This window comes from Phacochoerus africanus, chromosome 1, assembly GCF_016906955.1.
Source record: "Phacochoerus africanus isolate WHEZ1 chromosome 1, ROS_Pafr_v1, whole genome shotgun sequence".
Taxonomy (NCBI): Eukaryota; Metazoa; Chordata; class Mammalia; order Artiodactyla; family Suidae; genus Phacochoerus; species Phacochoerus africanus.
In genome coordinates, this window is record NC_062544.1 from 4,462,611 (window position 1) to 4,488,679 (window position 26,069).

Genomic DNA, 26,069 nt, shown 5'->3' on the forward strand with positions numbered 1-26,069 from the left:
GGAAGGGGCCTTTGCCAGGACCCAGCACTGTCCCCAGGGCCACGCCAAGCCTCAGGTCACCCCCAGGAGGATTCTGGGCCCTGACGATGCTTGGGAAATGGAGACTGGTTTGGGCTTGGATGCACATTTTTTCTGCTCTGGGTGTTTTAACGAGGTGCCGGCAGAGGCATTCAGAGCGCTGAACGGCCACCTGTCCTGGGGCCCGGTGAGAAGCCACTCTGGCCGGCGAGGTCTCCTGCCCGACAGTCACCAGGATTGGACGCTTTTCCCATGCAGCTGCTTTCGCCACAGGCTTCACTATTTAGATTCTGTCTAAATAAGAGTGACTATTTTAATTTTGTCATAGAAGACCTGTTAAACCAGCAAAAAAACAATTTTCACAAAGTCACGCTCTCCTAACCTGTGCTGTCAACCTTGGGCTCCACTGCCCAGTGTCCGCGGGCGACCTCGCACCCCGGTCAGGACAGAGTCCTGTGGGGCAGGACTCTGAGATGCTTCTAGGCGCCCACGCCCCTCCCCCAGGCCCCGGGACTCAGTGTGGGGTGGGGAGGAGGCCCCGCCAGAGCCCAGGACCCCAGCTCCCTCCCTGCTTGGCAGTCACCATGAGCGCCTAAGGAACTGGCCTCCAGACACCAGTGACCAGCCTGCCGGGCCCATATTGAGCCTCAGGGACCACGCAACCTTGACACTGTCACGCCCCACTTTCAAGTCTTTTGGCCCCTGTGCAGAAAATTCAGCTCATACACTTCTTTCTTTCCATCGATGTGTCATCCGTGCCCCCTGCACCAGCCACTCCCTCGCTCTGGTCAGGCCCTAAGGCAGCCTCCCCTGCATGCCCCCTCCCTGCCTGGGTCCTGGACGGCAGTGCTGGTCCAGGGAAACAGTGCTGGGGTCTCAGCAGCAGGGCTGGCCGCTCTTCTCCACCCCATTTCCTCTTCTTCAACCAGGACACCCCTGGTGATTGTGAGGAGGCCGTGAACAGCGAGGGGTACTGTCCCCTCTCAGTGTCCCAAGGCCCAGCAGCCTGCTGGCACCCCACCCTTCCCTCCAGGCCCATCTCCATTTACGCCCCCCACAGCTCTGCTGGGCCCTCCTGCCCAGGCTCTGGCTGAGCAGTGCCCCTCCCTGCGAAAACCCCAGAACACTCTGCCCCCAGCTCCTCACAGGGGGAGTACACCCCACAGGAGGAGCAGCTCTCACAGAGGGAAGCAACTGCTCACAGGAGGAGCAACTCCCCGCAGAGGGAACACCTCCCACAGGGGAAGCACCTCCCCACAGGGGGAGCAGTTTGGTGGGGCTCCCACGGGGCATGTGGGGCCCACGGGGACGAGCCCAGCCCTTGCCCCTCGTAGCCAATCCACAGCTATTGTGGAAAGAGGTTGACCTGATGACCTTCAGGTACCGCAAGACCGTGAATCATCAAAGAAAGACGACGGGTGTTGAGCGCCCTGCAGTCGCCGCGTCAGGAACGCGGACACTTTTAAGCAACAAAGAGACACTCTGTCAAAAGTGTCTTCTGGTTGACACGGGGACCCAAATAATGTCCCCCCTCGTACTGCGTGCGTCCCATGTGATGTGAGTTTTGGGTTTGCCTCTAAACACCAACCTTACTGCTCTTGCCGTCTTAGCAAATGAGAATCGGGGTTTTGAGGTTTTGTATGTCATCACGTGCCCTTGAAATGTCATCATTCTCTCTGCCAGAAGGCACACCAGGTGGGCACTGGACGCGGGCCGGTATTTAGGGTCAAGAGGGAGGTAACGGGGGAGGGATCCTGCCTGCTGTCCTCCGTCAGTCAGCACGTGGGGGTTGGTGTTTATTTTGTCAAATAATTGTAACATGCGGGGTGTCCCTTGACACGCTAACCGGTCAGCGTCTTCTCTTTGGCTTCTCTGCAGTGTTCGGGTGGCTGGACGTTTCCGAGGGGCCCTCTGCACCCGGTCCCTCCCCCTCCCCCTCCCCCCCTCCCCCTCCCTCTCCCCCCCCTCCCCCTCCCTCCCCCCCCCTCCCCCTCCCTCTCCCCCCCTCCCCCTCCTCCCCCTCCCTCTCCCCCCCCTCCCCCTCCTCCCCTCACTGTGATTCTATCAGCACATCCTCTGGCCGGTGTTATCACTGCTACCCTTGCAGGGCTGCTGCAGCCACACGGGGCCACAGCCCGGGTGGCTGAAGAGCAGACACTTGGGCCTCACCGTCCTGGAGCTGGACGGCCAAGAAGAGGGTGTCGGCAGGGCTGGTTTCCTCTGAGGCCTTTCTCCTTGGGGCAGTGGCTGCTGTGTCCTCACACGGTTGTCCCTCTGGGTGTGTCTGTGTCCTCGTTGCCTCTTCCGACAAGGAGGCGGTCAGATTGGATTAAGATAATGACCTCATTTTGCCTTAATTACCTCTGTACAGACCCTGTCTCCCCACAGCCACAGGGGGGACGGGGTGGGGGGGGCAGCGCTTCAACACACAAATACTGGGGGACACAGCTGAGCCTGTGACAGAGTCTTTTTTCAATTTTTTAAGATTATAGTGGAGTTACAGTGTTCTGCCCATTTCTGCTGCTCAGCAAAGTGACCCCGTCATATGTATATACACCCGCTTATTTTTCACATTACCCTCCGTCACCCTCCATCGCCAGTGAACAGTCTTTCTTTCCAAACACACATGAGTCTGGGCCGTTTGTTTTCCTCTTGTGACATGGATCTCAGATTTCCCATCTTCCCATCATCCTGGCCCCTCGGCCCTGCTGCCTCCAGGCCCCGAGGGGGTATTTCTCCATCTTGCCAGCCCCTCCCCCTCCTCCGTTCACCTGCCTCCTCAGGCATGTTAGGTTTCCCAAGTGTCTTTGCTTATCTTCACTGTTTCAGGTCCCTTTACTTTTTTTTTCTTTTTGGCCTGGCCTGCAACATGCAGAAGTTCCCAGGCTGGGGATCGAACCCACACCCCAGCAGCAACAACACTGGATCCTTAATCGCTAGGCCACCAGGGAACTCCTGGAATGGCTTTCTTTTCCACTTCTTCCCAGTGGCTGTCTTTGCCTTGGGTTTTTTTTTGTTTTGTTTTTGTTTTTGTTTTTTGTCTTTTTTTTGCCGTTTTCTTGGGCTGCTCCTGTGGCATATGGAGGTTCCCAGGCCAGGGGTCGAATCAGAGCTGTAGCCACCGCCCTATGCCACAGCCACAGCAACGTGAGATCCGAGCTTCCTCTGCAACCTACACCACAGCTCATGGCAATGCCGGATCCTTAACCCACTGAGCAAGGCCAGGGATTGAACCTGAAACCTCATGGTTCCTGGTCGGATTCGTTAACTACTGAGCCACAACGGGAGCTCCTGCCTTAGTTTTTTCATGCCTGCCTCTTCTTCTCCGCCTGAAGGATTCCCTCTGGCTTTGTTGGCTGCGGGCTCCTCCCTCTGCTTTATTGAAACTGGCGATCGGGTCTCCTCATCTGCTCTTTCTTCCTGTGTCCCTTATAATTTTTGCCCCTTTTCCTTTTTACGATCTATAAATCTCTCCTCCCCTGCTCCCGCTCTGCCCCTCCAGGCTGTCCAAGGTTGACCAGAAAGCTCTTTTCTCTCCTTTCTTTCCTGCCATCCCTGCCTCCAATATCCTCTCCACACTGGTCCAGTTGCCCATCCTTTTGACTCTCTCTGGTTCAGTATTTCCTCCCCTCCACTTCACCAGCATCCTGTGCCTTCTTCTTCTTCTCCCAGTCACCTCAGCACTGGTGGCAGGGAAAAGGGACCTTCTGCTCTGTACTTTTCCCTGGATGCCTACAGCGAAAGAGGATTCTGGACAAACCCAGGGTGCAGAGGCGCTGGTGTCAGGCAGGCGGTGTAGACATGCTGGGTGGACCAGAAGGGAGAGGGGCTGCTTGTTGAGGAGGATTGCAAACCACTGCCTGGGAGTCAGAGATCCTGGAAGTCCTTACTCAAGGAGCCATTGAGATCGAAATTGGGGTGAATGTGCTTTAATGCAATTGGTTTTTATGCTGATACCCCCAAGCGGATGCCGTTTCTTAATCAGGAGTGATTTTTATCATTTTAGGTGTCTTTACCAGACTTAGAGGTAGGATGCTTTCTGAAAGCTCTCATTTCCATATTTCTGGTCATTTCGTTCATTCCGTTTATAGTTACATGAGAACACTCTTCTTCTTTGGTAAGTTGATTGACGGGGCTTGAAACACATACTTATGAGTTTGGGGGAAGACCTCAGCTCGTAAGGTTTATCAGAGAGAACAATTTTACTCCATCGTTTGCACTTTGCATGCATGCATGTTTTAGTCAACAGTAGAGGACTTTATTAAACTCTCCCCACGTATCTCTACTGGCCTGAGAATAGGCTGGGACAGACCTTCGTGTCAATTGCGGACAGAGGCCAATGTAACTTACGCACACCGCCATCCCCCGCCCCCCGTTGCATCCTTGAACCCCTCTTGTTCAGCCCCAGTCCACCCAAACAGTCCCTCCCACTTCTGGTCTCCTTGGAACCTGGAACTCTGTAGAGCAGGGAGGGCTGGGTTTCATCACCAACATTGACAGAGGTCAGTGACACTTTTTCAGCCCTCCTGGCATCTCTTCAGTCACGATGGTGTTACTTCTGCCTGCCCAGACGAAACGCTTCACAGGTGACATTCAGCATCTTTTCCTTGATGGATCACCAGGGCCACCTGACCCCACCTGTTACATGAGGGGAGGGATTTTTCCAGAAGCATCACAAATATTAGAGTCTAAACCTAAACCAAATGTCCCAAGACCAAGCTCTTTATCCCTATAATCCAAGGCTTCTTATCCAATATAAATGCGGTTTAAAGTAGTAAGGTAATTTTCTAGCTCAAACAGCATACACTTGAATGTTTACATTTTAATTTCAGGGTGATACTCCTGACTTTTACAGAATCATAATTAAAATGATCTGTGGGGTTTCTTTCCTGCCACTAAATGCATTTAACCACAAAACGCCCATTAAGCGGAAAATAACAGATGGGTTTTCTCTGTTGCTGCCGACTTTGATCTGCCCCCATGATGATAATGATTTATTGGACGAGTAGATGGCTCTAATTCAGTTCAATTTAACAATTATTGAGGTGGAATCAAATGCCCTTCTGCAGTGAAAGTGAGAACAGGAGACTTTTAAATTTTGTTTTATTTTTAATTTATTCTATTGAAATATAGTTGATTTACAATGATGTACCTGTTTTCTAGTGTACAGAAAAATGGTTCAGTTATACATATATTGGTTAAGTGATACATACTTTTTCATATTCTTTTCCATTATGGTTTATTACAGGATATTGAAATATAGTTTCCTGTGCTATACAGCAAGTCCTTATTGCTTATTCATTCTATATAAAATAGTTTGTATCTGCTAACCCAAACTCTCAACTCATACCCCTCCCCCTTTTCAATCACAAGTTTGTTTTCTATGTCTATGAGTCTGTTTCTGTTTTGTAGGTAATTTCTTTTGTGTCATATTTAGATTCCACATATGCGTGATATCATATGGTATTTGTCTTTCTCTATCTGACTTACTTCACTTAGTACGAGAATTGCTAGGTCCATCCATTGGTTGCTGCAAATGGTATTTTTTCATTCTTTTTTCTGGCTGAGTAATATTCCATTTTATATACATGTGCATATCTTTTTATCCAGTCCTCTCTCAATGGATGTTTAGGTTTCTTCCATGTCTTGGCTGTTATGAATAGCGCTGCTATGAACATCGATGTGCATGTGTCTTTTTGAATTGGAGTTTCTCTGGATGGATGCCCAGGAGTGGGATTGCTGGATCACTAGGCAACTCTATTTTTAGATTTTTGAGAAACTGTCACACTCTTTTCCATAGTAGCTGCACCAGATTACACTCCCACTGACAGTGAAGAGACTTAGGCAAGAGCTTGGGTTGGTCCGTGGTGATCACAGGTCTACCAGGAGTGGGCTGTTGGGATGGCCAAGGTGCAGGTGTGTTTCTCTGCACCAGCCCTGGCGTCAGAGACTCAAGGTCCATAGGAGACAGCACATGGTGTGAGGATTTTGACCCCAAAGTGAAAGATAGCCCCCAGAAGACTGTCCTTCCCAGAGGGCAGTTCTGGGAACAGCTTTTGTCCACTCAACAAAGAGCTTGCTATGAGACAGTTACATGATGCTATTACAGCTTTTGTCATCATCATCATTAAATTGATTCCTGCCATGCATACCAAAGGCTCATGATTTGCAGAAGGGGCCAGGAAAAGCATAGAGTTGGTGATAAGGCACAAAATTTTAATGTTGTGTGTTATTCTAACACATAAAAGGCTTAACAGTTTTTTTTTCTGATTATGGAAAGTAGTTCATGCTTATTGTACACAATTCATGCAGTACCTGAAGATACAAAATAGAGAAGAACAGATCTGGGATTCCACCTGCCAGAAATAACTTCTGACACCCACACACACACTCATGCTCATGGTTACACCAGTGTAAACTTTCACAGTAATGGGATCATGCCCTTCCTGATGGTCTGAAGTTTGCGCATCTGTTTTCACCGGCGACCCTGGATGTCTTGGCATTAGGTCGGCTGGTCTAGATCAAGGTCACTCTCAAAGGCTGCCCAGCGCCCCAGGTGTGGAGTCGTGGGTTGCTGAGCTGTCCTCTTGGCAGCTGTCTCTCTTATCTTCCTGTCCATCGGATTTGCTCACCTGTGCCTGTGTTACCAGAAAGGAGACTCCCAGAAATGGGTCCCTGGATCAGAGGGTGTGGACACCCTACTTGCTGATGGGATAATGTTGTCCAATTGCCCAAGGCCAAGGTTATGCCAGGTTGCACTCCCACCAGCAGCCTGGGCTGGGGGCCTCCCACTCCAGTCAGTACTCCCTAATCTCCGTGGCAAAACAGAGCTTATTTTTTTTTTTCTTAAACCCTACACTTAACTGCTGATTGATTGATTGATTGATCTTAATCTGTGGGTTTTTTAAATTGAAGTCTAGTTGGTTTACAGTGTTGTGTTAGTTTCAGGTACACATACAGTACAGGGATTCACTTATACATATATATGTATATAAGTGTGTATATATTTCAGATCCCTTTCTCTTTTAGATTATACAAAAAATTGAGTATAGTTCCCTGTGCTATGCAGAAGGTCCTTGCTGGTTATCTATTTTATATAAAGGAGTGTGTATATGTTAAACCCAAACTCCTAATTTATCCCTCCCCCACCTTCTTCGTCCATAACCAAAGGTCAGCTTCCAAGGTCACTCACGGCATTGGCAGCATCGTGGTCCTTGGTGGCTGCTGGCTGGAGCCTCCCTGCACCCGGGCCTCTGCATGGGCACCTGGAGCTCCTCTGAAGGAGCTGCTGGCAGAACAAGGCCTTGCACAGAAGCCTCATCTCAGCAGGGACATCCCATCAATTCTGCCACAGGCTCCTCCTTAGAAGCAAGTGACAGGTCTCACCCATCGTCAAATCACAGGGGCATGAACACCAGGAAGCGGGGGGTCTTCGGGGCCAACTTAGAGGCTGCCCATCCCAGGATGGGCAGAATTTGCTAGTTTTGTTAACAGGCCTTTTTTCATTACATTTTCTAAACAGCTAATATTGATATGTAGGAAAACTAGCAAATTTTCTTATTCATATGTATTTTATATAAGTGCGTATCAATTGACACCTCATTTTTATTTTATTTTATTTTATTTATTTATTTATTTATTTTGTCTTTTTGCCATTTCTTGGGCCGCTCTTGCAGCATATGGAGGTTCCCAGGCTGGGGGTCTAATCAGAGCTTTAGCCGCCAGCCTATGCCAGAGCCACAGCAACACGGGATCCGGGCCATGTCTGTGACCTACATCACAGCTCACGGCAACACCGGATCCTTAACCCACTGAGCGAGGCCAGGGATCGAACCTGAAACCTCATGGTTCCTAGTCAGATACGTTAACCACTGCGCCACGGTGGGAACCCCGACACCTCATCCTTATTGTGATTTTTTTCCTTGTGCTTCCTCCGCAAAGAGAATGAGGTCAATCATGGCCCACCAGTCGGTCTTTCATCTTTTATCAGAAAAACACAACAACGAATTTTGGAGTAGTTCCATTTATCAGTCTTTTCCCAGCAAGAACTGTAAGAAGACCCATTTCCTCACCATCATATCACAAGATCCACCCCTACCTGTTCTTCCATTGGCTTTTTAACCTTAACTTTTGTATTTTAAGTTGATTTTGGAGCTCCCGCTGCGGCACAACAGGATCGGAGGCATCTCTGGAGCACCGGGAAGCAGGTCCCATCCCCTCTCAGCACAGTGGGTTAAGGATCAGATGCAGGTGCAGCATAGGTTGCAACTGCAACTTGGATCTGAACCCTGGCCCAAGAACTCCATATGCCACAGGGCGGCCAAAAAAGAAAATAAAAAGGTTAATCCATTTGCCATGAGTGCCATCAGGTAGGAGCCAGCTTCTCTGTGTAGCGAAGGGGGCCCCTCAGCCTGGCCACCCAACCACCTGGCCCTCTTTGACCGCCGTTTGTTTTTTTTCTTTTTTCTTTTTTTTTTTTTGCATTTTTGCATTTTTGCATGGACAGGTCCCAACGTAAATACGAGTCTCTTCAGCTCCACTCATATATGTCCCTGCTCCTGCGTGAATGTTACTCTGTCTTGGGAATAGGACCCCTCGGTCTGTCTAACACTGGGTGGGACATCTGCTCATCTCAGCTGGTCGTGGATCATTCCCGTTCCGGGTAAATCGTTTGCAGTGATTTGTCAGGAATCGTGTTCAGGGCAGGGAGCTTGGTCTCCGCAACAGAGCCCACACCCTGAGGTCTCAGGGTCACACGGGGAGCGTGCATTTCCTGCCTATGGGGTTGGGGGGTCCCACCCCATCTTGCATCGGCTTCTTCTGGAGCCCGTGCCGCGGATCCGGAGTCACGGCGTGGGAGGCTGAGGATGCGGGCGCGCTCAGCGCTGCCCCGTCCCCACGCCGGACGGACATGCGCACTTCTCACCGCCCCCTGGCCGGAACCAGCCACGTGGCCGCAATCCCATGCCAGGGACGTGGGTGCGTAGAGGCATCGCGTGGGTGTTTCTGGCACGCTCATGCCCTCTGCCACCTCAGGCTCCTCACAAACAGCCACCCCATAGACTCATCAAGTTGTCTATGCTACATCTGGGCAGCCTTTTGCATGTCAATCATACCTCAAAAAATTGCTAAGACTCCAGGAATTTCTGTGTAGGTGTTTCTATCCTCTGCATGTAATGAGGTCAGCAGAATATTGCATCCTAGTGGCACAGAAAAACCCTCAATACCGGGAGAGGCAGGCGAACAAAGCAGGGGCCAAACTGTTGTTTTTCTGTTTACAGGCGGTGCCTGTGACATATGGAAGTTCCTGGGGCAGGGGTCATATCGGAGCTGCAACCGCGACCTAGGCCACAGCCACAGCAATACCAGATCCTTAATCCACTGAAGGAGGCCAGGGATTGAACCCACATCCTCACAGAGACACTATCAGGTCCTTAAGCCACTGAGCCACACGGGAGCTCCCAAACTACTAATTTTGCCACTTCAAATATGAAGATTGAATAAACTTGATTTTTGTGCATTTGAATCTTTTTTTTTTTTTTTTTGGTCTTTTTTATGGCTGCACCCGGGGCATATGGAAGTTCCCAGGCTAGAGGATGAATCAGAGCTACAGCTCTGGCCTACACCACAGCCACAGCAATGCGGAATCCGAGCCGCATTTGTGGCCTATGCCACAGCTCACGGCAATGCCGCGTGGAACGCACGGAACCCACATCCTCATGGATACTAGTCGGATTCGTTTCCGCTGCACCACAAGGGGAACTCCCTGTGTATTTGAATCTTAACCCAAGCCAGCATAAATACCACATGACAAAGCCAGGAAATGTTGAAAAATGTCTTTGTACCATTTAAAATATCCCTGCAAACCGTGCCTGGGATTAATGTTCCCATTCCTGGCAGTTTTGATGCTTGACTCCTTCATTCTCATTGATGTCTTATCAACGCCAGCAAAGTACACCCCTCCCCGGAAATTAATGACTATAAACACCACCCATTGCATGAGATGTGTTCAGTAAAAGTGGAAGATTTTACTTGGAAATCGGTCTTCTGAAAGCGTTGACCTTGTTGAAGATGCTTAGTGGGAAGCCGTGGTCAGAAGTGGCGTGCTGGTTGGTTTCCGTCTGTGGAGTCAGCATGAGGTTGGTCTGTGCTCACGTGTCTGGCTGGAACCCCCGCAGGCCGTGACTTGGTGGAGATCGCCTGTCCAGCTCGGAGTGCTGGCTCTTCGGCTCTTCCTAAGGACGGGTCAGGCAGGGGTGGGATGGTGGGAATGGGGTATGCTGTGGTCAGATAAGGTTGGCACATCCCAGCTTACTCAGAACCATTAACAACTCTTAAGAGAATAGATATGTGTATATGCATGATTGCGTGGCTTTGTTGTCCAGCAGAGTTGTTTTTTTTTTTTTTGGTCTTTCTAAGACTGCACCTGCAGCATATGGAGGTTCCCAGGCTAGGGGTCGAATTGGAGCTGCAGCTGCTGGCCTACACCACAGCCACAGCAACACCAGATCTGAGCCAAGTCTGCGACCTACACTACAGCTCACGGTAACACTGGCTCTTTAACCCACTGAGTGAGGCCAAGGGTCAAACCCGCATCCTCGTGGATACCGGTCAGGTTCGCTTCCCCTGAGCTACAATGGGAACTCCTGAGAATTGTTTCTATTTTTCATTGTTTTACTCTTGTATGTTTTTGCCCAGCAGAAATTATCAGAGCCTTGTAAATTAATTACACTTCAATAAAACTTAACAATTCTTAGAGCCAAGAGTATGGGGAGAGGTCTCGGTGAAGCTCAGACACGGTTCAGCAATGCAGACTTTGGCACCGTGGGTTCCAGCTCTCATTCCAGCCCTAGGCTCGGGGTGCTGGGCGACACTGCCATTTACTGCCCGGCGTAAGTGATCTGCCCCTTCATTCTCCACTGGCTCATTCACAAAATTACTGGTGTGTCCACCTCCTGGGTGAGGATCAGCTAATGTTTGAAGGACCGTGTGGGACATGGTTGGGAAGTGGCAGCCCCCCTACTGGCTTTTGTCGGGAGTTCTGGCCGGGACATTAAAGAGTCTTCGGCTCGTGCTGACCCTTCTACCGGATTCCTCCCTCTCAGCTCTGGCCGCCTGCTGGGATACCCACGGGTGCTGGGCATGCAGGTGTGCCTCACTGGTGACAGGGCCCTGAGTACCCGAGACAGTGAGCGGAGATGCCACAGCCTCACGTTTTCATCCCGACACACTCTGAGACGTGGTTCTGTTCCCCCCAGGTCTGTGCCCTAAGTTCACAGGCATATGAAAATCCGCAAGGGTCAGGATAAACTAAATGCCCATAGCTGACCTGAACCCACCGTAGAAACTAAATCCATAGTGTACATCCACGGTTAAAATTAATTATATCCCCCGAAGAAACTAAATCCATAGCTTATATCCATGGATCAGATCGAAATCTAATTCCCTTAACATACAGCAGGCTAGTAATTGACAACCAATACGGCTTTCCCTCGCTTCCCGCCCAAAGGTCAGCCAGCCAAACTTGGGTCTGCTCACCTTCACGCGGTGACGCCAGTGTCCCGACACAGGAAGGAAAGCATCCAACAAGGGGCCGAGCTGGAGGATGGGCAGCTCGTGCTCAAAAGACCCGAAGTCTCCAAGGCTGTCAGGGGAGGGTTTCAAGGGCGGCGTTAAGGGTGAGCGTGGCAGGGCGTGTGATCAGCTTCTGGACTTTGTTCTGATGGGCTGGTGGTGAGACAACCAGGTAGGATCTGCGGAGTCAACACCACCAGCCTTCTGGGTCCAGGCAGCCCGGGCTCTACGCAGTCACCTTCTTCCACCTGGTGGGGGGTTTCCATGTCTGCAAAGCAACTCAAGGACATGGCTCAGGATGTTATCTAGAAGCTTCAAGGAGGAACTGAAGGTCCTTGACTTTGTTTGAGGGCTAAACTGTTATTATTTTGTCTTGCTTGACTCTTTTCCTTAGTTTCTGCATTTTTTTCACTTCTCTGATAAAATTCATTCTTTGGAACTCTGGGAAAGCTTAGGAGGCTAAGCTTTTCTACAAACAAGAGGGAGAGGACATGGGAGGGAGGGGACATGGGGGGGGCTGCCGGGGGAGTCTGTCCTCAGAAAGGCCCCAGGGTGTCCTGCTCGGTCTCAAAAACTTAAATCTAAGATCCTTTAAAATATTTGATGTATGCCGTTGTCTAATCGGAAATCTTATTTATAAAAATTGCTTTATTTAAGCAAACTCCATTTTCGATTTCTTGAGAATATATTTGAGTGCAATTTATGTCGTTTTGATTAGGCTTCACATCAAGTCTAGCATTTAAATAAAGTTCCTGTCTCTGTGAAACACACCATTTATTTGCATCATGTCTGCAACGGTAGCTAGAGAATTTGTTTTTCCTTAAAGGCTGTGTCTTTATAGAGACACCATTCGGCCATCTGTGGCTTCATCAGTTTTCTTGGCTACATTACTTGGTACTGTGTACAGTGATATTGACAAAATAGTTACCCAACTCGATCTTAATAAGGAAAACAAAGTAATTGGACTTGTCATGCCATCGTCTCGACATTGAGATTATACAGCTAATGATGGAGAAATTAAACGTTCCTTTTCATCCCACTCCTCAAATTCCCCAAATCTGCGGGGTTTGGTGGAATGTCAGAGACTGCTGTTTACTGTCTTAGATAATGTGGAAGGAACGCTGAGGAGTCTGAGGGGGATCCAGTTCGAATCCCGACTCCAGCATTTCTTAGTGGGATGACCAGGTTCCTCACGTGCCAGCATCTGTTTCCACCCCTTGATCAGGGGCGGTAGCAGTTGCTCTCTCTGCCACGCCAAGGAGCGAGATGCCCCTGAGAAAGATCAGCTGAAAGTAATGGAGACCCAGCAAGTTTGCTGGGGTCATTGTCAACGTGTACAAACACCCTGGGGTCCCTTCCAGGCGGTGGGGCAGAAGCAGAGCAGAAGTAACCCCCGGGGAGCAGAAGCAAGCCTGGCCACCCCATTTCCATTACAATGCCTGCCCTTTGTGCTTTGGAGGCTCCGCAGCAGGGGTGTGTCACCCACGAGTGCCTTCTGGTCGGTGGCTGCTGCTCTCAGCACTCACGTGGGCTTCGGGTAAAGACACCCCCCCACGCCTGCTGTGCTCGGTTCCAGGTTCCTATCCCCACGGAAGGGACGGGAGGGAGGGAAAGACTTCCTCTGACCCCAAAGCTCAGGGCCCTTATATGAAAGAGGAAAATTAATTTGGGGAACTAATGAAATGATTAGAATATAATCCTGATTGAGTATGTGGTGGGAGGAGCGGGTGGGGCTAGGAAGGGACCTCATTGTCTGATATAAGTACAGAAAATGACTTTCTTTCTTAAGGGATGGGTACAATTGGGTTTATTGCCTCAAAATCTATTTAGCATTTAAATACGCTTGTGAAATGCTTAATTAAAAACTGGACCAGTTGTGCAAACCTGCGGACGATCTAGGTATATTTTGGGTGTAAACCACTAAAGTAAGCCACTCAGTATTTATATGTTCTTTCTTTCTTTCTTTTCTTTCCTTCTCGGGCCACCCCCGCGGCCTACGGAAGTTCCCAAGCTAGGGGTCAAATCGAATCGGGAGCTGTAGCCACCAGCCTATGCCATAGCCATACCAATGCCACATCTGCCACCTACACCACAGCTCATGGCAATGCCGGATCCTTAACCCACTGAGTGAGGCCAGAAATCAAACCCACCACCTCATAGATACGAGTCAGGTTCATTTCCGCTGAGCCATGACGGGAACTCCAGTATTTATACTCACCAACTGCGTGAGTTCAAATTCCAGCTCCAGCACCTACCTGCCGCGTGACCTCAGACAACTGAATTTCACTTCATGGGCAGTTTCCTGATCATGATGGAGGCTAGAGCTCTAGCGGGCTCTCTGTGGTGTGGACCAAGTGAGTTTACACAAGGAAAACCCTCAGAACTGTGACAGGCACAAGCATTACCTATACCGTGTTACAAAGTTTGTGTTGTTTACAGATTCCCGTGATGTTTCTACAGCTTACTGATTAAATTCTTGACTTACTCTAATTCTGACTTAAAAGATACTGTAGCAACATCCTTATACAAATAGAAGAACTGAAATCAGAACATCCCCAAAGTAATGACCTGAAAGTAATAATAGCCGTCCCAGGTGCTTATAGAAAATCTCTTTTTCATTTTTATTAGGTCAGCCACAATCAGCCCCTCAGTTTTGTAAGCTTTTCAGACAAGGACTAGAAAGCTGAATTTAGAACCAACGTCCTTTCTTGATTACAATCTGAGACTATTTTATGGTAACAAAACATCACGTTTTCCAGAAAGATCTTCCACCCCTTTGTTTCTCAACACCAAGCAAGACATTTCATGCCATGTCTTTGCCTGCATTTTCCTACAAACAGAACGAGTGTGTGTTGGGTTTTATCTGCACTGGGACCGTCACCTGTATGATGACACCTGCAAATACAGGTGACAGTGTGCAACCCTGAAATGGTTTGCATTCCTTACTCTTGTCCAGGTTTTCATAGCACTGGGCCAGATGGACCCTTCCCACTCCTACTGCTTTCTTAATTTAACAAGAAAATAGTGTAAACAAGGCAGTGTAAGAGGCAGGTGTGGGGACACCGGGGAGGCCAAGGGAGGCAGGGCTGTGATGCAGGCACAGCAGACTCCAGCCCTAGAAGCAAAACGCTGACGTGTGAAGGATGCTCACGGGGAAGAAATGCACAGGCTTCCAGCACCTGCCCCAACGTTATGGGTACTGCGCCTGGTTACCAGTGCTGGCGTTCACCCCAGGACCCTCCAGAAAGTGTACTTGATGAAACACACTTATTTTTTTGGTTTTTTTGTTTTGTTTGTTTTTTAGGGCTGCACCTGCAGCATATGGAAGTTCCCGGGCTAGGGGTCAAATCAGAGCTGCAGCGGCCGGCCTACACCACAGCCACAGCAACTCAGGATCAGAGCTGCACCTGCGACCTACACCACAGCTCACTGCATCGCTGGGTCCTTAACCCACTGAGCGAGGCCAGGGGTCCAACGTGCTAGTTGGTTACCCCTGAGCCACAATGGGAACTCCAAAATACACTTCGTTTTTAAGGTCAGGTGACCTAGGATTCCCGTGTTAGGATAAGGTCTTTACACCCATTGACGCGGCTCGGAACACTTTGGGGTGCTCGGACGTCACGGTGGGGAGACTCCTGCTCTGGTCTTGGGGCGGGGGTCTCTGCAATCTGGGGGAGGAGGGGGGCTGGCCTCACTCTCTTTGCGGCTTTTCCCTTCCTTCCCTCTGCCGCCTCTGCCCCCCACCTGCACCGCATCAGCAGCCTGCACACCAAACAGTCAGAATCCTGTTCTCTTGAACACAGGGCGAGGTTCAAGTACGACGTGCTTGCCTATTAACAGTGTTTCAGCACAGAGCGGGCCACGTTGCCCAGGCGGGAAAACACCCCCTTTGAAACCTGCGGGGCGGGGCGGGGGCGGGGCAGGGGGCGGGGTCCGGGCTCAGGGAGCAGCCGAGTGGGCGGGGCCTGAGGAGGCAGCCAAGGCACATTCCCCGCCCACGCGTGACTCATTATGGGATGGACTCGCACCCCCCCCCCCCCCGCCCCGTGCAGAGAGCCCGTTGCACATCCCAATCGTCCCACACCTGCCCCACCCGGGCCAGTGTAAGCGGATGTGCTGAGGATGCAGCGTCCCCATGCGTGTCCCGTTCCTGGTCACGCTCCTCTGGCCCCTTTCACTACTTGGAGCAACACGTCCTGTTGGCCATGCCCACCTGCCAGCAGTCTCCCCAGCAGCAAAACAGATTTTGCGTTTGTACAAACAAACCACAATTTTCCTCACTGGGCACTAGTTGCCACGGATAATGATGTGTCCTTTGCAAGGCGGGAGTGGCCCCTCTTCCTTTCAAGAGAGCTGGAAACATCTTTCCCCACTCACCCCAAGGACTCAGAGACCCCTGCCCTGCATCCTTGCACTGGCGGCCTCGCCTGAGCTCTGGGACCTCAGCTCACAGCAGTGCTGGAGGGCAACCGTCACGTGGCGGGGACAGCGCCAGACCCTCCCACGTGCCCCACCCCCACCCCGGCTTAAACCCCCCCACAGCGTCCTGCGTCAGACTGAGTCACCATCTGCCCCTCTGCCATCTCCTGTGCTTCTTCATCCCCGCCAGGCCTCCCCACACCCCTCCCCTCACCCCTCCCCTCCCAAACCCCCTAACCGCCCCCCAGCCCCGCCTCACAGACAGAGCTTGGCCCAGGTCATGCGCCCCTCCCGCCTAACTGATGTAGCAGGGTCCACCATCTCAGGCCAAGTTCACGGCTCCCCCGGTTTCAGCCCCAGTAGAGCTTCTTGGTACCCTGGCCCCAGAGTCTCACCTGGGGGCGCCCTGCTGCGATGTGCTGCAGGTGCACTGGCTAAGAGGAGGCTTGCAGGAAGGTGCCCCCCCCCTTCTCCTTCCCAGGACAGGTGTGACTGGGATCCCAAGTGACCTCCACTCCTACCTTCAAAACCGGAAGGGCTGGCCCAGCAGGCCTCCTTGGCCAAGGGAGGGGCCCTCTGAGAAATGGTTGAGTAGAAAGTGGTCCATCTTTGTTCAGAACACTGACATTAAAGGGAAACCGCCTGGCGCACGGGTCCAGCAGGAGGTGGCTGGTGGCTGGGGGTGGGGGTGGGGGCTGAGGTGTGGATTCCAGAGTCCCCCGCACAGGGCCCGTGTGACCAAGATGTATGGGCTGGAGGCCAGGTCCGTGTGGCTCCTCAGAGACCAGCTGAGTGTCCAGGGCTGTCGTCTGAGGCTTTGTCCATGTCCTTCTCATGAGGGCGTCCATCTTTATCCAGCACATCAAGAAAGAAAACCAAGCTGGAGTTCCCATCGTGGCTCAGCATTAATGAACCCCACTAGTATCCATGCGGATGTGGGTTCGATTCCTGGCCTTGTGCAGTGGGTTAAGGATCCGGCGTTGCCATGAGCTGTGGTGTAGGTCACAGATAAGGCTCAGATCTGGTGTTGCTGTGGCTGGGGTGTAGACCCGCAGCTGCAGCTCCGATTCAGCCCCTAGCCTGGGAATTTGCAAATGCCACACTTGGAAAAAAAAGGAAAGAGAAGAAAACCATGCTGACGACAGACCATGCCCGCTCAGGCCTGTCCTGCTGGAACAAAGTGAACGGCAGGAATGGGGTCCTTCCCAGGGGTCAGAACTGAAAGTTCACGTCTTTATCAACGCTGCTCCTTTACTAAAAATCAGTAAAGTCGTAAAGAATAAACTCATTCACATAGTCCTTGCCTTGCTGTGTTTTTAGAGCAAAAACAGACTCGTCTCAAAAGTAATACGTATTTTAGAGAATTTGTGCCCACATTGTAACACTTTCACTTTTGAATTTTGGGGCAAAATATCTCTCAGGCCTTCCAGAGTCTTCGGAATCTCATTTTTTTATTTAACACCACAGAATCTCCTTTAGCGTCTGACGTCCCTGCTCTGGCTGTGGCACACGGTGGGCCCTTCTGCTGTCCCTGTCCTATGGAAGGCAGGGCACTGGAGATGTCCCCAGAAAAGGCAAAGACAGGCAGGCCTCTTGACCCTAGACACCGTCTTGAGAATGAAGCTTACGTGACCTTGGTTGCCTGTGTAAATCTCAGGTTACTTCGTGATGTAGTTTTTCCAGAACAATCCAGTGTAGGATTATTTCATCCCCAGCAGGAAGCTTCTGCTGGCGGGGGCGAGGGCGGGAGGCGGCTGTCCTCTGTTGTGACAGGTGGATCCCGGCGCGGATTCCTGTCCCGTTCTTGGGGACACTCTCAGTCTCCGCTGGCACTTTGGGGTTCCCATCAAGGCAGTGGCCCTACCTACCGTCTGTGCGCACACGGAATTGCTTCTGTTGATGGGAGTGGATGAGCGTCTGGGTTCCGGGGCTGCCAAGGGTCATAAAATCAACAGCACACCACCCAGAAGGGCATCTGGCTGGAGGCAGAGTCTCTCGCACCCGATCACGCCGGGTGAAGCTGCAGGGAGGGCTGAGGCCCTTGTGTCTGTCGGGAGGGACAAAGGGCACGAGGGGGGGAAAGCGGGCGTCTCCTCTCCCCGGCAGCAGTGGGCTCTGGTCACCCTGCGATAAAGGAAGCCCTAGCCTTTCCTGCAAAGCCCCCATCCCTGTGCACCCCTTATTCCACCTGACCTGCCCCCATCCTCGCGCAGCAGCAGGAAGCCTCTGCCTCCCCAGTGCCTCCTTCTTAAACTGAGGCCACATGGCCAGACGGGGCAGCCTGGCACCTCGCGGGGCCCCGTGATTGGGTGGCCGCAGCAGAGTCAGCAGGGTCCACCCCTAGAATGGGGGGGTCTGCCAGAAGGATTCAGTCGCCGGGCATGAACGCCTGGACTCCAAAACCAGGGGCTTGCGGTGGGGAAGAACCAGATTCTCGTCCTTCTCAAAATGCGTCCCCGGAAAGGAAGAGATGGCGCCCTCGAAAGTCACGTGTGAAGGGCAGAGGGCTGGCCTGGGGTCTGACCTGGGAGGGCAGGTTGGTGGGAAAACACCCCCAATGCCGCTCTGTTCAGGGGGTGCAGGGCAGGCGCGGGGCTGTCCCCAGGCAGGTGGATGGATGACCACGTGCTGTTGATGGAGCAGGTGGGGGCGTGTCCGTGGTGATGAGGTGCCCCCTCTGGGATGGTCCGGCAGGGCTCTCAGACTTTTCCAGAACCCCACATCCAGGCGGCTGGAGTCAGCTCACAAGTGGAAAAGCCAGAAGCGGTGGCTGTGTTGTGTTAAACAGGCCTTGAAGACGGAACACGTGGCCCTTGGCTCCGCTGGTGCCAGCAGCTCCTCCTGCAGCCTGCATGTAGCGAAATGGAAACTGCAGGTGGCTGGTGTCCAGGGTGGTGGGGCTGGGGAAGGCACGGCTGCCCCCAGAGCAGGGCAAGGCTCCAAGGTCCACACGGCTGGGGCCAGAGGACCAGGCTCCTGGTGGTAAAGGCAGATTCGGTGCATTGATCACCTAGGTGTTTGCTCATGGCATGGAGACCCCCCAGCTCCATGTTGAAAGGAGGGTGCGGTGCAGAGGGATGGGGGGCTCCTGGGAGGGGTCCCAGTGAGGGAAGGCCAGAGTGAGTGGCACTCTGTGCATCGAAGGGTCAGCATCTTGTTCCCTCGCTGACACCCGCGAGCCTTCTCCACATGGAGAGCCACCCAGCCTTGGGGGTCCAGCCCGTGGCCTCCAGTCCTGTTTAGAATCCTGCGTGATTTCCAGCACACAATCGACTTCTCTGTCTGTCTCCTCATCCGTAAATCAGGGTTGACAAGAGCAGAGCCCACCGGGTTGGGGTTTCAGGGAAGGCTTAGGGAATCTGTTCGAGGCCCATCCTGGGGGCCTGAGGACACCCGGCTGCCACTGACGGGGTCCCCGCACAGCCAGTGAAACCCACTGGGGCCCAGCCACTTAAGCAGAGGTCCGAGAATTAGTGGAATCTCCAGAAAAAAAATAATTTTGAAATGTTTATCTGATCTAATTTGAAGTTTTAGCTGAAGTGCCTTTTTCTCTGCTTACGTCTTCCAAGAAAACATAATGTCTTAAAATGGATTTCATAACTGCTAGGACGTTCTTTAAGATGGAGAGGAAAGAGATGCTTATATTTTGCAAGAGTCCAAAATATCCTGTCATGGCTCAGCAGGAACTAATCTGGCTAGCATCCGTGAGGACGCAGGTTCGATCCTTGGACCTGCTCCGTGGGTTAAGGATCCCATGTTGCCGTGAGCTGTGGTGTAGGTCACACGGCTCGGATCTGGAGTTGCTGTGGTCGTGGCGTCGGCCAGTGGCTACAGCTCTGATTAGACCGCTAGCTTAGAAATTTCCATATGCCATGGATGTTTGCCCTAAAAAGACAAATATATATATGTTTTGCATCCTGGGCATCATTCTGTTTGTACATATAAATGGTGCCTCTGGGTCTGCCCATGGCTTGAGGATCTTTATGGTAACAAAGTTATCCCTTCTTATCGTCAGGGGATCCTTCCCAAGTCGCTCAGCAGATCCTGAAATCGCAGTACGGAACCCATGTGCTGTGTTTTTCCTGTACCTGGAAACACTGGACAAAGGGACAGTTTGCCTCCCTGGTGGGCTGGAGTGGGATCAGTTCACTGCACTTGCGGATACTGTGTTTTTTTCACAAATTGAAAGTTTGTGACAACTCTGCTTAAGCAAAGCTGTAAGTGCCATTTTTTTCCCAATAGCAACTTTTTAACTTTAATACTGTTTTTTAGTGTCTAGATTTTTTAGACGTTTTTAATGCTGTGCCTCCTTTAATATACTCTAGTGCAGCGTGAACATAATTTTAAAGGCCCCAGGAAACCAAAAAGTTCGTGTGACTCCCTCTTTTGGGGTATTCCCTTTATTGCGACAGTCTGGAAATAAAGCCACACTATCGCCAAGGTCTGCCTGGGCATGAGACTTCATCTTGCTCTTCAGAACGGTGTGCAATTGAAAACTTGGGCATTGTTTATTTCTGGAATTTTCCATTTAATAGTTTCAGACCATGGTTCATTGAAATCACAGAAGGTGAAACTGCGGCTGCAGGGGACTGCTGCGTTAGATGATGTGGCTTCACTTTCATTTCTATTAAATGTTATCGAGGTTTATGCAGAACTGATTCTGGCTTTGTCATCCTGAGAGGTTCACTGAACTCAAGAGAGAATGACCAGCTGAGGAGATTTATCGCCCAATAGTTGGGAAACTATTTTACAGACTGTAATGGAGAGTCTGTGGTTATATAAGGTTTCTCCATGGAAAACGCTAGAATGTTCCACCAAGGAAACATTCCTTTCTGAGTAAAGTGGCTTTGCATCCTGGGCATCATTCTCATACTTGGCCCTGATGACAGTCCAGGCCGTGGAAAGCTGGCCTGTGGTCCTGCTGGAGAGGGAGCATGAGTCCAGCCGGTCGCATTCAGGCATCCCCACTGCTGCCACCCCCTAGCCGGGGACATCTCGCTCGCCTGGCCTCACCTGGTGTCTTCAGCCACCTGCGTGAGGTTGGTTCCCTGAGGCACTTAGTGTATCTGTGGGAAACACAGGCTGCTCTTTTGGAAGTTTCTCGTAGCTAAGCTGCGCTTGCCAGATTTTTTTAACGTGCAGTGATTGCTAAAAAACAAGGTCAGGAAGCGTTTTTAAAGTTCTGGCTTTATTATAAATCAAGCGAGCATCACACTTCTGAGATGATGGCTCCTTCCTGGCAGCTGGACCACGGATGCTCCCCAACAGTCTGCGTGGACTCCCATCCACAGCCAGGGTCGCCTGGCGTGTTTTCCTCCACCCCCACCAGGAGAGCCTTTCCCAGGCGGGGTCTCTGCTTCCCGCATGCCCAGCTAGGATGCTGTGTCTCTTCTCGGTCCTGCACCCTCTGGGGGCCTCTGGTCATCACTCGCCCGTAGTTTGGGCGGGGCAGCTGTGCCTGGTAGGGAAGAGGTCCACTTTCCTGAGCAGCCCCGACAGTCAGATTGAAGTAGAATTTAATGTCTGGGGAATGTAATGAGATACCGTGTGTGAAGGTGGCCACACTGTGGCCACATCCCCAGACATCTCCTGGAAGTGGATCAGATGCCATCCCACTTGTGGACAGAAGCACTTCACTCATGTCTGTCAAAACCTAAACCAAGGGAGTTCCCACTGTGGCACAGTGGGTTAAGGGTCTAGCTGCAGCAGCTCAGGTCGCTGCATAGGTGGGGGTTCATTCCCCAGCCCGTGCAAAGGGTTAAGGATCCAGCGTTGCTGCAGCTCAGATTCCATCCCTGGCCCTGGAATTTGCATTTGCCATGGATGCAACCATAAGGCAAACAAACCAAAAAGCAAACAAAATAAAACAGAACAAACACCAGCCAGAGCTCCTTAGCTGCTCAGTTGGCCAGACTGCATGGCCTCACCCCGTCACTCTGCCCCTCCCCCCTGGCTCTTTCACCCCCTTAGGCTCCCCTCCCTGACTTGGCTGGTGCCAGGTGGGGTCCCTGACGGGCAGCGGGTCTCCCCCCATAAACTGACCATCCTTCAGGTCCATGTGTGAGGCCTGGGGCTTCTCTCAAGGGTACTCTTGGGTTGCAGTCACCACAGGACCCTCATATCTCTCCCTACAGTTTAAACATCACCACTACAGCCAGGCACGCGTGCACGCACACACACACACACACACACACACACATGCACATACAAACACACATGCACATACAAACACACATGCACATGTGTGAATGCTCATGTCCATAAAACACACAAGTCTGTGCACACGGGAAAACACACACACACACACACACACACACACGTTCTGAGACTCCTGGTAAGGGCTGTGGAATTAGTGCATTTCTGCGCCCCTCTTCTTCTCTTTGATGCTTCACTGGACCAGGTCCAGCTCACATCCCTCCCTCGCTGGTCAGTGGCCTCAGAGTCCTTGCTTTGATTGGGGAACGAGTTTCTTTGAAGCCACCTCGCCAGTTGTAGAGTCTTATCAGTCCTTTAGAATTTGTAAGTTGATCTGCTTTGAACAGCAGACCTTAAAAAAAAAAGAAAGAAAGAAATCACTGCTGCTGTCTCTCCGAGCAGACCTTTCAAAAATGCCTGCACCTGTGTCTTCCTCGAGCCAAGCATGCGTCCGTCTGAGCCCTTCCTCCAGACCCAGTGTCCCAGAAAGAATCTAAACTGAGCACAGCACAGGCTCGAAACCCTCTCTGGTAGGGGTGAGGGTGCGTATGAGTGCTTTTAGACTAATAATTATACGTTCAAAGACTTTAAAAACAAGTAGCAGCAGCTCTGCAATTCAGCCCAGGAAATGAGAGAAGGAGCCTCAAAGCTTTTCTTGAGCTTTTTGTGTGTGTCTGGAAATCTAACTATTTTTTAAGGAGCAGAAACCCGTAATTCATGGACAAGTGAAACCCAGCAACACCATGAAAGTATGTTTGCAAAGAAAAAAAAATAGTAAGAAGGAAAATCTAATCAGGTGAGAGATATTAAATGAATAATTTATGTCAACCTATTAAAACGATGTTATTGAAAAGGCTGAGAAATTAGCCCTATAAATGCAAAATGTTGGATTTGCCTGAAAATGTTTTTGTGACCGAAGAAGCCAAGTCATAATATCCATGGAAACACAGAGAATTATGTGCATTATTTTTTCAAGAGGACAGAAAGAAACTTTGCCAAAGAATAAGACCCTCTCTGAGAGTTCCAAACATAAAAATCCACAATTATTGTCTTCATCCTGCACCCAGCACAGTCCAGGCATCTTATACGCTTTAACATATTAAATCCCCTATAAAAATCCAGTGTCATATGGTACTGTTATTATGCTTATTTTACAGATGAGGAAGTTGAGATTCAGAGAGGTTAAGTAACTCCCCCAGGGTCACACAGCCAGAAAGTATTGGAGCAGGGATTTGAACCCAGATCTATTGAAATCTGCACCTGCACCACCCCCTCCACACACACTGCACCCCAGCTTCATCCAGTGTCTGTCTGTCCTTCTCTGAACATAGCTGCATATTTTAGCCTCCACGTTAGAATCTTTATCCTCACCCACCATTGCCTGACAAATACCACCTATAATTCTTCTTTTATTTTTTTTTTTTTTCCTTTTTTGGCCACCCCGAAGCATATGGAAATTCCCAGGCCAGGGATCATAGCCGAGCTGCAGTTGCAACTTACGCTGTAGCTGTGGCAACTCAGGACCCTTAACCCACTGTGCCCAGCCAGGGATGGAACCTGCACCCCGGTGCTCCAGAGATACCACCAATCCCATTGCACCACAGCCGGAATTTCCACCGCCCATAGTTCAAGTGTCTTCAGCCGTGGAAATCTTCCTGAATACACAACACCACCCCCTTTCTCTTCCTCTACCCCAGAAAGAATCCATCTCCTTTGATCAGTAAGTTCCACCAGGACCAGCATCGTTTCCACTTAGGAGAGCCCTGCAGTCCTTGTAACCAGCACAGGTCCTGACTCGGGGAGAACTTGCAGCATCATTTACTGGATGAATAGAGGTGAACCTTCTCCTCCTTGCTCTGGGCCATATTTATTCCAGACACCAGAGGTTCACCTTGCAGGGGGGGAGGGGGCACGGGGTGGGCATTTTGTCTCTGAGGGGACATGGGTGATATCTGGAGACAATTTGGTTGTCCTAGCTCGGGGGTACTCCTAGCACCTAAGAGGTGGTGGCCATGGACACTGGACAGCCTTCCAACAAAGAGTTACCAGACCATGCTGTCCATAGCACTGGGGCTAAAATGCTGACGGCCCCTTCTGCCTCAGCAGCATCGCAATCTCTCCCCGCAATGATGCTAAAGTGCTGCAGCCAGGTACCAGGTCTTTCTTCACCCAGAACCCAACATACTGAGTAAATGAATGCAGGACTAAATGAACAAGAAGAGGTGTGCGGAATGGCCGGAGCCAGACTGACACTCAGTGTACACACTGGGGTAACAAAGCCACAGTAAGACTGGGCAGCTGGGATTTCCCGTCGTGGTTCAGTGGGTTAAGAACCCGATTAGTATCCCTGAGGATGCAGGTTCGATCCCTGGCCTCGCTCAGTGGGTTAAGGATCCTGCGTTATCGTGAGCTGTGGTGTAAAGTCACAGATGTGACTCAAATCTGGCATGACTGTCGCTGTGGCTGTGGCTCCAATTCCACCCCTAGCCTGGGAACTTCCATATGCTGCAGGTGCAGCCCTAACAAGAAAAAAACAAAAACAGGCAGCTGGTCTGAGGACCCAAGTCTGGGGTTGCTTGTTCGCTGTGTGGAACTGTTTTCATGTTAATCATTGTGATTGGCCCCCAAAGCCATAAGCAAAAAAATGAAAGGTCAAACCCAAGCCCCAATTCATGATTTTGTTTCTCCGCAGCCGCAGCCACAGAGAACTGTTCTCATTAGCACTGCTCGGCCTCAGTATCACAGTGAAACTCTGCCACTGTGAAGGCTGTCAGGGCAGACCCCTCGGAGTGCACACAACCCCACATGTACAATCCGTGGCTGGGGAGAGAGTTTACTCTTCTCATCGCTTCATGACAGCACAGAGCTCTCCCCGGGGCTGGGTACACAGCCACGCCCTTAAGCATCAAATACAAGTAGAGGTATTTCAGGAAAAATGAGTTATTTGAAGGAAAATGTCCAAAAAAGACTCTCTGAGTATCAGTTAATGAAAATAGATAAGGCAGAAACGTCAATGTGAGGAAAATAAGAAAAACTTGGAATTGCCGTCATGGCTCAGGGGCGAACAAACTCGACTCGTATCCGTGGGGACATGGGTTGGATCCCTGGCCTCCCTCAGTGGAGGATCTGGCATTGCCATGAGCTGTGGTGTAGGTCGCAGACACGGCTCAGGTCCTGTATTGCTGTGGCTGTGGCGTAGACGGCAGCTGTAGCTCTGATTCTGTAGTTCCCACCCATAGCCTGGGAACCTCCATATGCCGAGGGTGCAGCCTCAAAAAGACACGCACACAAAAACTGTTCTTCATTAGCTGGATGCACTTAGAAATGTTCAGTGTGTTTTCAAATTCAGTATTTTTTTTTTTTCAGTTGCACCTGTGGTACCTGCCCGTTCCCGGGCCAGGAATCTGAGCTGCCGCTGCACCCTACACCACAGCAGAAGCTCCTCAAATTTAGTATCTTATCTGATGTTCATAATGATGCTGTGAAGTGGGTTTTGTCCCTGATTCGTAGAGGAAAACGCAGAGCGTCAGAGGAGTTGCCTGATGGCTTCCCGGAGGTCCGGACTCCGGGAAGCTGTGCCCTGGAGAAAGAATGGGAGCGGCACCATTGCTGAGTGTTAGACAAACACCAATCAAAACCACCGTGAGGTTCCCCCTCGCACAGGTCAGAATGGCCTTCACTAAAAAGCCTGCAAACAATAAATGCTGGAGGGGGTGTGGAGAAAGGGGAACCCTCTTACACTGTCAGTAGGAATGTACATTGGTGCAGCCACTATGAAGTGTCCTCAAGGAAACTAACTATAGAACTAATCTGTGATCCAGCAATCCCACCCCTGGGTATCTATCCAGAGAAAATTCTAATTT

The 26,069-nt window shown here is 50.9% G+C and overlaps 1 protein-coding gene and 1 long non-coding RNA gene across 2 annotated transcripts in view; one reads left to right on the forward strand and one right to left on the reverse strand.

Annotated features, from left to right (window-relative positions):
- The window catches only part of UBE2QL1 (ubiquitin conjugating enzyme E2 Q family like 1), a 47,339-nt gene that overhangs the window by 16,398 nt on the left and 4,872 nt on the right, over window positions 1-26,069 (forward strand). The window lies entirely within an intron of this gene.
- Window positions 8,502-11,963, reverse strand: LOC125119902 (uncharacterized). Its single transcript, XR_007133213.1, has 2 exons — window positions 11,557-11,963; window positions 8,502-10,253 (listed from the first exon to the last, which is right to left on the reverse strand). It is a non-coding gene; the product is annotated as an uncharacterized LOC125119902 (long non-coding RNA).